The following is a 15,602-nucleotide window of genomic DNA, read 5'->3' as shown; positions in this document are numbered from 1 at the left end:
TAGGTTTCTTCTGCTGTTCTCTCTCTGGGATAGCTCCTCTGGCTGGCCTGTTTACCTTGCCATCTTCCCAGTGTGCTGCGCCCCTGTGAACTCCTTGTCCGTGCCCTCTCTTACTCTCTCTCTCTTGCAGCCTCCAGCCCCTACCTGCTTTGAACCCTCCAAGTCTCTGCGTCCTTCTGGCTCCTACCACTGTTCTCCCGTACCGCTGCTCCGCTGACTCTCCACCCTAGTTCCCCTGGTGCTCACCCAGTCATCCCTTTGGCTCCGGCTGTCACGGTTCCATCCCTTGTGGGCCTGCCCCTAACACTCCCTGTATAGGGGGTGGCTCCACCTGGTCCAGCCCGTCCGCAGGGGCTCTGGAGCCATGACCCAGAGGGTCCACTCCGTGTTGCTCTCTTTATTTTTGCCATCAGTACCACACTCCGTAACACCCAGAAGGCACTGGGAATATGCAAATGATCTCCTCAGGACTCTTCCCCTGGTTTGTGTATATGTGAGGACATCGTGCTTCCAGCTTTTAAAGTGACAGCAAGTTTAGTGCACACAAATTTCCAGCCACTGACCCCTAAAATTCAAGGTAACAGTTTGAGCTTTTATTTTCATTTAACAGTAGAGTTGAGCGAAACAGGTCGAAAAAATTCAAAAGTCGTCGACTTTCGCCAAAGTCGGGTTTCATGAAACGAAACCCGACCTTAGCGTGAGGTCGGCCACGAGGTCGGCGACCATCGCGCCAAAGTCACGTTTCAAAAGATGATTTAGCGCCCTTTTTCAGCCAATCAGGAAGAACGGACACTGTGGGCAACGTGATGACATAGGCAGCGGTCACCACCATCTTTGAGAAGGGCATGCAAGTGATTGGCTTGCTTTGTGTGGCGTCACAGGGGCTATAAAAGGGCGTGCACGCCGACCGCCATGTTACTTATGCTGATCTCACAATAGGGAGAGCTGCTGCTGCTGATTCTGTAGGGAGAGCGTTAGGAAGGCCAAAAGAAAAAAAATGCTTCTGCTGATAGCGCTTTTCACTGTAGTTAGTGTGCAGTGAAAGGTGAAGATTTTTGCTTTTGTGCAGCAGCGCTGGTGGTGATTAGGCTGCCTTTTAAGGCTACCTGCATTGCTGTGTGCACACTGGTATCCAAACTGCTTTTTTAAAAGCAATCCAAATTTAATTGTTTTGTACTGGTGAGGTACTGAGCGTTCATTTTTTCACACACCGTACAGCGGTGTACGCTCCTCACACAGTACCATGTACCGGCTGTTATCACGGCCAAATTGAAGCTGTGTGTGACTCTGTAAGGAAAAGCCGAGGAGTTTGTCCATTCTTACAGACCTACACCTTAGAGTTTTGTCCGTTTTTCAAACAGTTTCGTATATCTGCTGTTTGATTACATTCAAAACTAGAGAGAGACAGCGTGTGTCAGTCCGTATGCAAAAACATGGAGCTTGACAATTTTACATACACACACCGTACAGCGGTGTACGCTCCTCACACAGTAACATGTAGCGGCTGGTATCACGGCCAAATTGAAGCTACCTGGGTGTGACTCTGTAAGAAAAAGCCGAGGAGTTTGTCCGTTCGTACAGACTTATACTCTAGGGAGATTCCAATTCTGCCCAATTCTATATACCTTGTAGTTTGTCATACATTAGGCAATTTCTGCCTGTTACATTGCGGTGTAATATACATAGGGCCTGACAGAATCCAACTGTGTCCTGAAGTCTGTAGAGAGATTCCATTTCTCCCCAGTCCTCTATACACCTCTTTTACACCATCCAGAATCAGCCTGTTAATTTGAGGTATAATATACCCAGGGCCTGACAGAATCCAACTGTGTCCTGAAGTTTGTAGAGAGATTCCATTTCTCCCCAGTCCTCTATAAACATCTTTTACACCATCCAGAATCAGCCTGTTAATTTGAGGTGTAATATACCCAGGGCCTGACAGAATCCAACTGTGTCCTGAAGTCTGTATAGAGATTCCATTTCTCCCCAGTCCTCTATACCTTTTTTACACCATCCAGAATCAGCCTGTTACTTTGAGGTGTAAAATACACAGGGCCTGAAAGAATACAACTGTGTCCTGAAGTCTGTAGAGACATTCCATTTCTCCCTAGTCCTCTATACACCTTTGTTACACCATCCAGAATCAGCCTGTTACTTTGAGGTGTAATATACACAGGGCCTGACAGAATACAACCAACTGTGTCCTGAAGTCTGTAGAGAGATTCAAATACTCCCCACTACTATATACACCTTGTACCTTGTTTTACAGTACCATATAGTTGGTGGTATTTTGAGTACATTTTCCCCAAAAATGAGGAAGTGTGGTGGAAGGGTCTGTGGAAGTGGGCGGGGGTTGCCAGCTGGTAATGATGGTGTTGGTGGTCGATCTGCTGGTAGTGGCAAAAGCAAAATTGCACCAAATGCAGGAGGTGTTGAGCCTGAGTCATCGTCTGGCTCCACAAGGCCTCGAAGGCTCCCTTTTCTGTGAGTAGGTAAACCGCTTACATTGCTGACTCAGCCTTCAGCTCTATCGCCTCCTCTTCTGAAGTTTTAAAAAATAAAAGCACTGAGTGGTCATTGGTGGCTCATGGTCATGAACCACACCTTTCCTTGTGTCCTTCACCCCAACCAAAATTGAAGGATACGTCAGGCCACACTACAGATTACTCCATGGAGCTGTTTTCACATACCATGCCTGGGTTATCAAGTCAAATCGTGAATTACGCAGGCGAAGATGAATCTGACATGGAGTGCACTGATACACAACCACTGCTAGATTTATCTGCTGGTACATTCACTCAGAGCCCTACATTGTCCTCGCAGTGTACTGAGCCAGAATCTGACCCTGATGAAACACAGCTGCCCCTTCCCGCATACTATACGGTTGTTGACCCAGATTGGCATCCATTGGGGGAAGAGGGTGCCGCTGCCAATAGCTCAGAAGAGGAGGAGCATCCGCAGCAGGCATCGACATCACAACAGCTGTTATCTGGCAGGCCCGGAGCAGTCCAAAAACGGGTTACAAAAACCAAAAGAGTTGCAGGACAGCTTGGCCAGATGGTCAAAATAGCACAGCTTGCAAGTCCTCAAAATGTCTTCCATAGTAGGAAGAGTGCAGTGTGGCACTTTTTTGAACAAAATCCTAATGATCAGGCAATGGTTATCTGTAAGAAGTGCGCAAAGACCTTTAGCCGAGGGAAAAATCTGAGAAATTTGAATACCAGTTGCATGCTTAGACATTTAACCACCATGCACTTGCAAGCGTGGACGGACTACCAAACCTCACATAACACATGTGCAACTGCTCCCAAAGAAGGTAGTCAGCAAAGCTACATTTTTTCCCCCACTGTAAGCCCACCGGTTAGCACACCACCAGCAGCAGCAAATGTTGAGGTGTCGTTGCAAGGCTAGAGCAGTCAGGGAATCACAATGTTATATCAACGAAAGACTGAATCTAGGCCATCAGAAAGAACACCAACTCCATCACCATCATCAACCCTCTTTCAGTCTGCCATGTCCACCGCTAGTTCCACCATATGCAGCTCTCAAGTCCAGCTCACCCTACCAGAGACTATGAGTAGGACAAGAAAGTACTCATCCTCTCATCTGCGTACACTGGGTTTGAACGCCCACATTGCCAAACTAATCTCGTTAGCGATGATGCCCTATCGCTTGGTTGAAAGTGCAGCTTTCCGCGAACTCATGGCCTGCGCAGCACCATGCTATAACCTACCCAGTCGCCACTTCTCTTCTCGCAAAGCCATCCCAGCCCTCCACCTTCATGTGAAAGACCATATTGTCCATGCACTCAAGCAATCAGTGAGTGGGAAGGTGCACCTCACAACTGATGCATGGTCCATTAGGCATGGCCAGGGCCGTTACGTGTCCATCACTGCACACTGGGTTAATGTGGTGGATGCCGGGTCCACAGGGGACAGCGGTGGTGGGACAGTGCTGCCTAGCCCATGGTATAGGAAACAGTTGGGTGTAGGCGTTCGACCCTCCTCCTCCTCCAGAAGCGAAAGCTCATCCACAGAGCGCTGTCGCACGAGCACTCCATCCGCAGCTGCCAGTGTTGCACACGAGGTGTCCCCCTATCGATCAGCTAGTGGAAAGCGTCAGCAGGCTGTGTTGAAGATGATGTGTTTGGTCGACAGACACACCGTGGAGGTACTGGCCGACTACTTTCAGCGACAAACTGAGTCATGGCTGGGCAGTCTTCATCTAGAGGCAAGCAAGGTAGTTAGTGATAACGGCCGGAATTTTGTGACAGGCATAGCCCTTTCAAACCTCAGACACATACCTTGCTTGGCTCACAACTTGAACCTGGTGGTGCAGTGCTTCCTCAATAATTTTCCGGAGTTATCAGGCCTGCTCCATAAGGTTCAAAGACTGTGCTCGCACATCCGCTGGTCGACGGTACGTATGCAGAAGCTGCAGCGATTGCTTCACCTTCCCAAGCACCGCCTAAATATCAATGTTGCAACAAGGTGGAACTCCACCCTGCACATGGTTCAGCGGCTGTGCGAACAGAGGCAGGCCATAATGCATTTGTGGGAGGATACACAGGCAGGGACTTTGAGGGCAGACATGAAGTTGACAGGTGTGCAGTGGTCGAAGCTGAAAGACCTCTGTAAAGTCCTACAGTGTTTTGAGGAATGCACATGGCTGGTAAGCGCAGACGATGCCATCATAAGCATGAGCATCATACTTATGCGTCTGCTCATGCAAACTTTGACGCACATTAAGGAGAAGGCATCTGCAGCCGAGGTTGATGAGGAGGAAGAGGAGGAGGGAAGCCTTGATGACAGTCAGCCATTGTCTGATCCGGGACCTCTCCTGGACGAGGTGGAGGAAGAAGAGGAAGAGGAGGAGGATGATGATGGGAATGATTATTTAGGGGAGGAGGATGCTTCTCGTGGGGCAAGAGAAAATGTTGGCATGGCAAAGTCTGGTACAGGGTTTGTGCATGACTGGAGGGATGTGGATTTGCCAGAAAGTGCTCCTCCACCCAGCACTCGCAGTGCATCATTGACACCGGGAACATTGGCCCACATGTCAGATTATGCCTTGCAGATCCTAAAAAGGGACCCCGCATTGCCAAAATGATGAACGATGATGACTACTGGTTGGCCAGCATCCTGGATCCATGCTATAAAGGCAAGTTCCAAAACATAATGCCACAGGAGAACCTTGACCTAATATTGGCTAACAAACAAGCAACTCTGGTAAACCGGTTGGTTGAGGCATTCCCAGCACACAGCAGAGGTGATGGTTCTCACACGAGTGGTAGGGGCCGGGGGCAGCTTGGAAGAGGTGTTCGTGGTGCACACATCAGAAGTGGCATTAGAGACAGGGGTTTCATGACCATGTTGTGGACTGATTTTTCAAGTCCCGCTCACACGACTGGTAATACTGCATAGATTAAAAGTGACAAGAGACAGCAGTTGTCAACTATGGTTACAAACTACTTCTCGTCCCATATCGATGTTCTCCCTCACAGGTCATTCCCTTTTGACTATTGGCCCGCTAAACTAGACACCTGGCCTGAATTGGCACAATATGCCTTACAGGAGCTCGCTTGCCCAGCTGCAAGTGTGCTATCGGAAAGAGTCTTCAGTGCAGCTGGATCAATCCTGACAGAAAAAAGGACCCATCTGTCGACCCAAAACGTGGATGATCTAACCTTCATTAAAATGAACCATGCATGGGTTTCCAAGGATTTTGTCCTACCTTACCCTGATGACACATAGGTTGCCAGAAAAATGGCTTGCTTTGGTCTTCCTGTTCTTCGGACTTTAAAAATTTTGCCTTTAGCAGCAGCTGAATGTCCCACATCAACATATGCCATTTTGTAAACCTCCCTAACTGGGCTGCCTCCCCCCCATGGGGGGGTCACCACCTAGCACATGTAAACATTCTAGTGCCGTTGCCCTGGACAGGTGGGTGGCCGACTCTTGGGTGCGGGCACTGGCACAGGGTCCCTTAGAGTGCAATCAAGTGTCTCTGACGGTGGAGGTGCACACCCGCGTCAGACACACCACCGTACTATGAGGGGCCCAGTGCCAGTACTGACGCCCACGAGTGTGGCCCCTTTGCTTGGGCAGGGCCACAGCATTTGCAATGTTTACCTCTCCCTGCTCCTCCGCTGTGTAGTCTGGGCTGTCAAATCCTTCACTGGGACTGCCACTACAAAATTGTTGAACTGATAGATGATGGTTAAGACGTAGCTATGCCCTGTCCCGCTGGCCGAGCTCTAGCTTCAGATAATAATAATAATAATAATAATAATAATAATCTTTATTTATATAGCGCCAACATATTCCGCAGCGCTTTACAGTTTAACAGTTTCAAAACACAAGTCATAAGTAACAACGCTAACAATACAATAATTAAAGCAAAATAAGACGAAATAAGACGACCCTGCTCGTGAGAGCGTACAATCTACAATGAGGTGAGGGAGATACAGAGTACAGGTGTGTATTTACAATGGTGTATTTACAATGAAGGTCCAGCCATCTTGCAGGAGTGAAGGATGGATGGAGATAGTGAATGGGCTACGCACGCACACTTACACAGAGAATGACTTTGATTAGTGAATGTGATAGGCCGCTCTGAACAGGTGTGTTTTGAGGGAGCGCCTAAAACTATGCAAATTGTGGATAGTCCTGATTTCTTGGGGTAGAGCATTCCAGAGGATAGGAGCAGCACGGGAGAAGTCTTGGAGTCGGGAGTGGGAGGTACGGATTAGTGCAGAGGTTAGTCGAAAGTCGTTTGCAGAGCGCAGCGATCGGCTAGGCCGATAGACAGAAATGAGAGAAGAGATGTAAGGGGGTGCCGCACTGTGGAGAGCTTTGTGGGTGAGAACAAGTACTTTGAATTGGATCCTATAATGAATGGGCAGCCAATGTAAGGACTGTCGAAGAGCGGACGCGTCCGAGTACCGATTACCCAGATGGACGATCCTGGCTGCTGCATTGAGTATGGACTGGAGAGGGGATAGTCGAGTGACGGGGAGGCCAATTAATAGAGCGTTGCAGTAATCCAGGCGAGAGTGGATCAATGCAACAGTGAGGGTTTTTGTTGTTTCCATAGATGACCAATGGCTTCCATTTCTTATGAATGTCAACTCACAATGACATGCAGTGGTGGTTTATCATCAGCTTTCAAAGTTTTCCTACTCTCAGACGTGTGACATTCCGGCGCACATTTTTAAATGTGCCTTCTCATGCCAATACCATAGAGTCGCCTACGGCCTGTGGCTTCTGTCTTTTGCAATCCAAAGTTACGTGACAGATCATGATAGGCAGTGAGCACCATGTTTACATCTTTCCATGTGATCAAAATTTGATGGAGATGAGTAACGGTGATGGGATCAACGGTACTGCGATACAGTAACACTTTCTTCACAAAGAAATGTTTTCGCTGTCTCCACACACAAATTAATTGAGGGTCAGCATCGCCTCTGAGAATTGTGATGTTGACCTGCACTTACTGGGACATCATCGTTCGCAGGGAATAATTGGAATCCCAGATCCCCATCACTAACGGTGTTCAGCGGGTTATCTGCACCTGTAAGCGACAAAAGCTGGTCCTTTCAGTGTAGCGCGCATGCAGCCCCGGACATGTAAGGCTATGATAGACCTGTTATTTCTCGATCTCGCGTGCCAGAGCCTCGCGTATCCCTCTAGTAAGCTTGACACATACCGCGGGGGCATGCCGGAGTCTCGGTCGTTAACGGAATAAAGCTGAGAAATCGCTAGCACAACTACAAATGGACATACCACACCACACACAGAATCGACAAAGCTTTCAATGTGTGCATCTTTTCTTTAGGTGGCATGGTTGTGGTTTCCCGGGTGGAGTCCAATGAAGCCACAGGCTCCACTCCTGGTGGTGCCCTTTTGGACATTCCTTTAAGGTTCAGCTTTGCAATCATACTGCCCCCGGAAACCAAACACTTTGCCTTCATGGACGCTGTTTGGAGGTTCGTGGGAATAACGCCGCCCGATCGGTAGTTGGCATAATTTATTGGTGGGAAGTCCGATGGTATATGATCGTGTTCGATTTCAGAAATTTTTTTTTGTTGTTTGTGTTTTACATTTTTATTCCAGCCTTTCTTGACTTCATAAGGGCATGACAAGCCTATACCTGTGTCTCCTCCACCTCCTCCTTTTACTCCTCCACCTCTTTTTTAAATGTAGTTGCCCTTTTCCATATGTTATTGTTGTCTTCTGAGCATTTTGTCTGCTTTGGGACACCTTTTAAGGTGTTTTGTAATTGTTTTCTATGTGTTTGTATGTGTTTGTGTTTGCCTGCCATTGTTTTCAATGGGGTTCGACGGTGTTCGACGAACATTCGACGAACTTGCCTCCTGTGCGACGAACCAAAACACTAGCTGGGTGGCTCAACACTACTCCTGATATATAGACGTACATTGTTAATGTTTAAACTATGCTATATATACCTGTTATCTGGTGATACTGTACCCTTTCTGCCAGGAAGTCCTCCTCCAACCAACACTCTAAGTGTATCATTGACAACTGTAACATTGTCCCACATGTGTGATTATTTCTTGCGGATCTTCTTGCTATATTGCGGTGTGATCCATCCTGAGCGTGTGAGTGTCTATGGGTTACTCCTGCAATTTAGATGTACATTTAAAAATTACCCCAACACTGTATACAGCTCTACGCTTTTGATACATTACCCATTTACTGCTTGTTATATTCTAGTCTAATCCAAACTGACCAAGTGAGAGTTATTTTCTGACTGTGGAAATAAATACTGAGATTGACAACAATGACAACTACACTGTGTACAGCTGTACTCTTGAGATCAATTACCGTTTTACAGCTTTTTAGATTGTGTTGTAATCCAATACTGAGCCTGAGAGTGTCTGTGTGTGCCTCCTCAAATATCTATGGAGATTTAGAATGTTTAAACTATACTATACATACCTGCTATCTGATAATACTGTACACTTTGTCTAGTTTTTATATTCTTGTCTAATCCATACTGAACCTGTGAGCGTCTTTGTGTGACTGATGGAATATATAGTGAGATTGACAATTATCCTTTGACTGAATAGAGCTTTACACTTCTGATACAGTGCCATATATCTGATGTTATTTTGGGTCTATTTTCTGCAATTTTCTGCAAAACTATTTAATGGAAGAGGCAGCGGACGTGGGCGTGGGGGGGCCAGCTGGTGCTGATGGTGGTGGTGCATCTGCTGGTAGTGGCAAAAGCACAATAGCAGCTAAGGCAGGAGGTGTTGAGCCTGCGTCATGGTCTGGCTCCGGAACGCCTGGAAGGCTACCTTTTCTGGGAGTAGTTTAACCGCTTTTAAAGGCGGAGCATGAGGAACTGGTTTTTGCTTACATTGCCGAAACAGGCTCCAGCAAATATGCCCTCCTCTTCTGAAGTTTCAAAAAATGCAAGCACTGAGTCATCAAGTGCTGGCTCCTGGTCAGGAAGAACCCCTTTTCTTGTGTCCTTCACCCCTACCAAAAGGGAATGATGCAGCAGGCCACACTTCACATTAGTCCATCATACCATGCCTGGGTTATCATGTCAAATCGTGAATTCCCAAGTCCAAGATGAATCTGACATGGAGTGTGGGTGGCCAGCCAGGGCAGTGGGGTTAATCGGTACCGGGCAGGTGTCTCACAGGGATGTGTCACGGAGGTGGTGACCCGTTCTGTGGCCCTGGGCATCCATGCAAAGGGGTGAATTACGTTTACAGGTGAATGATACGTGACGCCACTTATGGTTTCTGATTAGATTGACCAGCGCTGCAGTGTCGCTTCTCTGGGACAGATATTGTGGTGCAGCTAAGATGTAGAAGTCCTGCACAGGTAGGGCCATAGTCGCAGGGCAGATGAAAGAGTGGGTAGATGGTGTGCAGTGCAGGAAGTTGCAGAGCCGTGTGCCAGGCGCAGGAGAAAGATGACAGACACAGTCGTGCAGTTCCTTTACCTGTACTTGGTAAGTGCCGTCCAGGACCCAGAGTACAGATGGAGAAGGAGTTGGTCAGCCTGGAAACCAATTTGGAACTCTCTTTCTGCAGATAGGTAGTGTGGCCTCCGTTCTAGCGCTTATCTGAGGTACTCGCAGTGCTGAGTTCAATGAAGTTCCCCCTGTTCACTCTCTTTTGGAACTTTGTCGTATGGCAGGCAGCCGTAGCCTTTTCCTTCTGGCTCCCACACGTCGATGCTGGGGCCTCCGAGCCTTAGTTGGGTACAGAGCATTTACAGCTGCTACTTCCTCCGGTTTCTGCTGCAGGAACGTCAGTGTCCCTACAAACTCGGAGACCGGAATCCGGACCATGCGCTCCAGCTAGGAGTGAGCCTTAACTCTGCTCATCTTCCAGCTCCCCTTCTCACGTCCACACACTTCCCCTTCCCTGCACAGAGTGCCCTAATTTACCTCCTCCCGACCACAGACAGCAGCTCCTCAGCAGTGAGGTTCAGAGGTCTCCCTGCTGGCCTGGAGTGGGAAATGTGTTGTGTGTTGGTTTAACTGCTAGAAAGATCCTTCGTTGCTCCCAAGCATGACATCACACTTCATAGGAGGAAGGTAATGCCACTGTGGCGACCGTATTCCTTGGGACACCACAAGTGCACTGATGCCCAGCCACTGTTAGATGATTCTGCTGGTACATTGATCCAGACCACTACATTCCCCTCGCACTCTACACAGCCTGAATCTGACCCTGAGGAAACTCAGGTTCCCCTTCCCGCATACTATACCACCTTACACGATGACAAAGAGGAAGGTGCAGATGAAAGTGCAGGGTCCTTGAGCAGGTGGGGGGGCATACTCATGGGCGACGGCACTGGCATAGGGCCCCTCATAGTACGCAAAAGTGTCTCTGCCGGTGGGAGGGCCCACCCGCCGTCAGACACCGCCACACACCGCCGTACTATGAGGGGCACTGTGCCAGTGCCGTCGCCAACGAGTGGGCCCCCCTGCTTGCTCAGGATCACAGCACTTGCAAAGTTGAAATACTTACCTCTCCCTGCTCCACCGCCATGACGTCTTCCGCGTGTCCTGACAGTGATTTTTTGATCAGAGAGCGCAATGACATCACGTCTGTACGCCCTCTGCCTAAACAGCCAAGTGCAGTGAGATGGAAGATGGGGACGACGAGGAGTCCAGACTAGTACAGGAATTCCCTAGCGAGGACACTAATTTAATTGTTTTCAATGTTGGGACACCAATTTTTTGGGGAGCACTATACTCTGGAGAATGATATATGGGGCCCGCCATACACAGGAGCATTCCAAAGGTGGACATCAGACACTGGAGCAGCATTTACAGGGCCCATTATGCACTGGAGCATTAGAAATGGGGCCCATTATATATGGAGCATTATTTGGGCCCATAAGACAGTGGAGCTTCATCCATGGGACCAACATATACTATAGCATTATGTGGAGCTCATCATATACTGTTTCAAACATTATATGGGACCAATGATTCTGTATGGAGAAATATATGGGCCTCATTACTCTGTATAGCGCACTATGCGGTGGCCATAATACTGTATGGAGTAATATACTGTCCGTTTTTGGAGCTATTGGAGAATTTAAAATCGATATCAGTCATGAGATGTAAAAAGTGAAGTATTTTTCATTGTACTATACCGCTATTTCTGTGCCGGATCGGAGCATCATGAGTTGTGGTATGTGTTAAAGGGGCGCTCTTTGGCCCAGGGCACATGAAAACCTGGAGCCAGCCCTACCCCCCCACAACTTTAGCCAAATAACCCCCATTTTTCAGTGCGTAACTATTATTAGGAAGTAAATTAAGGTTGACAAGCTTCAGTAATAAAAATTGATGCTTTTGGCATTCAAATGGCCACTGTAGGTGTGTTTACTGTCCTCCACTCCCTGCCGACTTTGCTTCCCTTTGACTTGCATTGGGTTTTGTGTTTCAGTCGGCCTTCGACTTTTCACGATAATCGGCCGATTTCGTTCAACCCGACTTTTGAGAAAGTCGGGTTTCATGAAACCCGACTCGACCCGAAAAAAGGCAAAGTCGCTCATCTCTAATTAACAGCATTTATACACATGTGCTGGTAGTCTGGTGTATGTATTGTTTAAATACATGGCGGCCCTGGACATAAGGCACCCAGCTTTCCTGTTAGGATCAGTTCACCCAGCTTCCCTAACAACCTAAATTCTGGTCATTTTTTCAGGATGTTGTATAGAACTACATGCTTATGCATTTGCATCAATCTTTGTGATGTGGTATCTTGACCTATATACACTGCCACTTTTGTGAAATTAAGGATATCCTCTCGCAGTGGGGTTTTAAACTCAGAAGGAGTATTGTTGTATAATTACCACAAAACCTTGCAGGACATATCTTCCCCCCCCCATTTCTGAGCGCTGCTTGGAATATACCTTTATCTTTTTCTACTTTGTCTGACAGCAGGTGGTTACTGTCACCCAAGCTTACCAGCCAGAAACCCAGGAGTTTGTCAAAGCGCCACTGGGCTTTATATATATCTTCCAAGATAATTGTTTCCTTTTATATCATTGTATTAAAGTATATTTGTATCCCAAGCATGCAGACACCATTGAAATTGAGATACTAGGTGGAGATTACCGTCAGGCACTCAGTCCATAGAACTCATGTGCGTCATAGTGGCCACGTGATATGTCGCTATTAACAGAACACCACTGTGCACTACCCATTTTATATCCCTTTTTTTTTTACATTTTACCATTTTTAAATAGCAGCACCTCAAAGACAATCAGATTTTGAATTATTACTAGCATAGTAGGTTACTTATCTTTTTCTGTACTTATGATACCTACGTTTTTTGTCACTCCATAATAGTTAAACCCTTTGGATACCATTCTGTTGAATAGAAAATGTAGATAGCTAAAATTAAAACCTCAATTTAATAGCTCATTTATAAAACTGACACAGAAGACCTCTTAATTGAAATATATTCCTTCCTCTGAAACAAATGGTTGATTGACGTTCCATAACTTAGCATACTAACCTAAAAGATGATTCTTTGTATTCCTGTCTATTTTCAACCTGCAACAAGATTACATTATGTATTCATTAAGTCAAGTCATTTGCATATACAATACCTTCCCAAATTGCTATTAACTTTATTACATGGTCAGATAAAACCCTCATAGAAACTCAATTTTTTTCCTGATTTTAACTTCAAATTTTAATGCGGAGCTTGTATGACTATAGTATCACTACTAAATAAATACCATTAATATTTAAATGCACAAAAATGGATTTCAAGTGATAGCACTCTTTAATAATTACCTGAAGCATCATGATAAGACATGGAAAAGTTGGTGTTCATTTTTTTCATAGAAGGTCATCATTCTGATATTAAATTGTTAACTGTAATGTCATTCTGATGGTTTTCTTATTGTACCCTTTTGAAATGGATAGCATAACACGTGTTTTGTCTATTTTTCATGAATTTATAGTAAATTCATCCTCAAAGGACAAAGTTACACATAGGTGTACACCACCAAGAGACTTAGAATACAATATAGAAAAAAATATTGTGTAGCTAAAATTTTAGTTTTAATCCAAATGTATTAAAATGTTGAATATAAAACGATTATACATACATTCTATACGGATGTATATTGGGTCACATGAGTAATTTATAATGTGACCCACTAGTTTCTATAGATGAAAGGATGTGAGAAATAAAATTAATAAATGGGATTATGACTGCTGTCCCCAAAAAATGAACGGTCAAATAAATCCACCAATATTCAAAGAGGATCAAAAGGGCAGAGTATAATTATTAGTGCTGATAACAAATAACTGCGCTCATCAAATAGTTATATTGCATGATTAGTGAATGATATAATCACATTTTCACCAATGCAGCGCTCATATAAAACCTGTGCTAGAACGGCTGGTATGTTATATGGTAGAAATCACTATTGTTCCATTTGGGATTGCTACAGGTTGTATCAATTGTGTTTCACACCACCAAAAGGGGGTCAATGCTACCTGAGAGCCGCTACTATTGAGCATACTGATAGGGAATATAGATTGTGAGCCCCACCCGGGACAGTGATGAAAATGTGTGCAAACTGTAAAGCGCTGCGGAATATGTTAGCGCTATATAAAAATAAAGATTTATTTATTTATTTATTTATTATCCTGCGTTAATTGCTCTGAATTCTAGGCGCGATTACTCCACCTACATATTACAGCCAATGGAGTATTAATAGCGGGATTAAACACACGTAAGTAGCCGTGTGAAATCTTCACTATTACTCAAGTGTAATTGTGTACTGGGTGAGTTAAATTATCGCTCAGATTATATCAATTGTAAATTCACCACCAAAAGGGGTGATCGCTACCTGAGAGTCGCTGCAAACATTATATGGGACCAATGATTCTGTATGGAGAAATATATGGGCCTCATTACTCTGTATAGCGCACTATGCGGTGCCCATAATACTGTATGGAGTAATATACTGTCCGTTTTTGGAGCTATTGGAGAATTTAAAATGGATATCAGTCATGAGATGTAAGAAGTGAAGTATTTTTCATTGTACTATACCGCTATTTCTCTGCCGTATTAGAGGATCATGAATTATGGCATGTGTTATAGGAGCCCATTGACACTCTTTGGCCCTGTGCCCACGAAAATCTGGAGCCAGCCCCCCCCTCCACAATTTTAGCCAAATAACCCCCAGTTTTCAATGCCTGACTATTATTATAAAGTAAATTAAGGTTGACAAGCTTAAGTAATAAGAATTGATGTTTTGGGCATTAAAATGGGCACTGTACGTGTGTTTCCTGTCCTCCACTCACTGCCGACTTTTCTTCCCCATTGACTTGCACTGGGTTTCGTGTTTCAGTCGACCTTCGACTTTTCACAATAATTGGCCGATTTCATTCAACCCGACATTTGAGAATGTCGGGTTTCATGAAACCCGACTCGACCTGAAAAAAGGCAAAGTCGCTCATCTCTAATACTGACTGCTTCACATCATTCTAAACTATAGGACATGTGTCCCGATGCTTATTTCGCTGGTATACCGGCTTTTTCTAATATGTAGGAAAGACAACGAGGGACCTTAAGGTCCACATTAGAGAGCATATCAGAAGCATAACCAATTTTGAGAAAGATGAGCTCTCATTTTGTGAGCAAAAAAAGACTTTTAACCCCACACCCATTGCCAGACTCTGCCTACATCACCCATTGCATGAACAGGTGATGTAGGCAGGCACAGGTAGGTGCAGACGGGTACAGCTGACATGTCAAGTGCGACTGATATACAGATTGGCACAGTAAGTGCAAGAGGGTCCAGCCGATATATACAGCCTGGCACATCTGGTGCAGGTGGGTTCTGTTGATACACAGGTTGGCACGGAAAGTGCAGGTGGGTCTGGCTGTAATACAGATTGGCACTGCTGCTGCATGTGCCCCCTGAGATGATGTACAGACTGGCATGACAGGTGCTTGCAGATCCAGTTGTAATACAGACTGACAAGGCAAGCAAGAGTTTATGAACAGACTAACAACATTGAACAGGCACCTCAATTCAGGTGCAGGTACCTTAAATAAATAAGTGTCTCCCAGC

General features: G+C 45.7%; 1 long non-coding RNA gene across 1 annotated transcript in view; it reads right to left on the bottom strand.

Annotated features, from left to right (window-relative positions):
• LOC141094614 (uncharacterized) overlaps nt 1-15,602 on the bottom strand; it is a 70,354-nt gene that overhangs the window by 39,286 nt on the left and 15,466 nt on the right. Inside the window, exon 2 of the long non-coding RNA XR_012233127.1 lies at nt 13,022-13,059. This is a non-coding gene — a long non-coding RNA (uncharacterized lncRNA). The remainder of the gene's footprint in view (nt 1-13,021; nt 13,060-15,602) is intronic.

This window comes from Dendrobates tinctorius, unplaced genomic scaffold (assembly GCF_039654945.1).
Source record: "Dendrobates tinctorius isolate UK_male_01 unplaced genomic scaffold, ASM3965494v1 ptg000064l, whole genome shotgun sequence".
NCBI lineage: Eukaryota > Metazoa > Chordata > Amphibia > Anura > Dendrobatidae > Dendrobates > Dendrobates tinctorius.
Note: the sequence above shows the minus strand (reverse complement) of the source record. Positions and strands in the feature narration are given on the sequence as shown.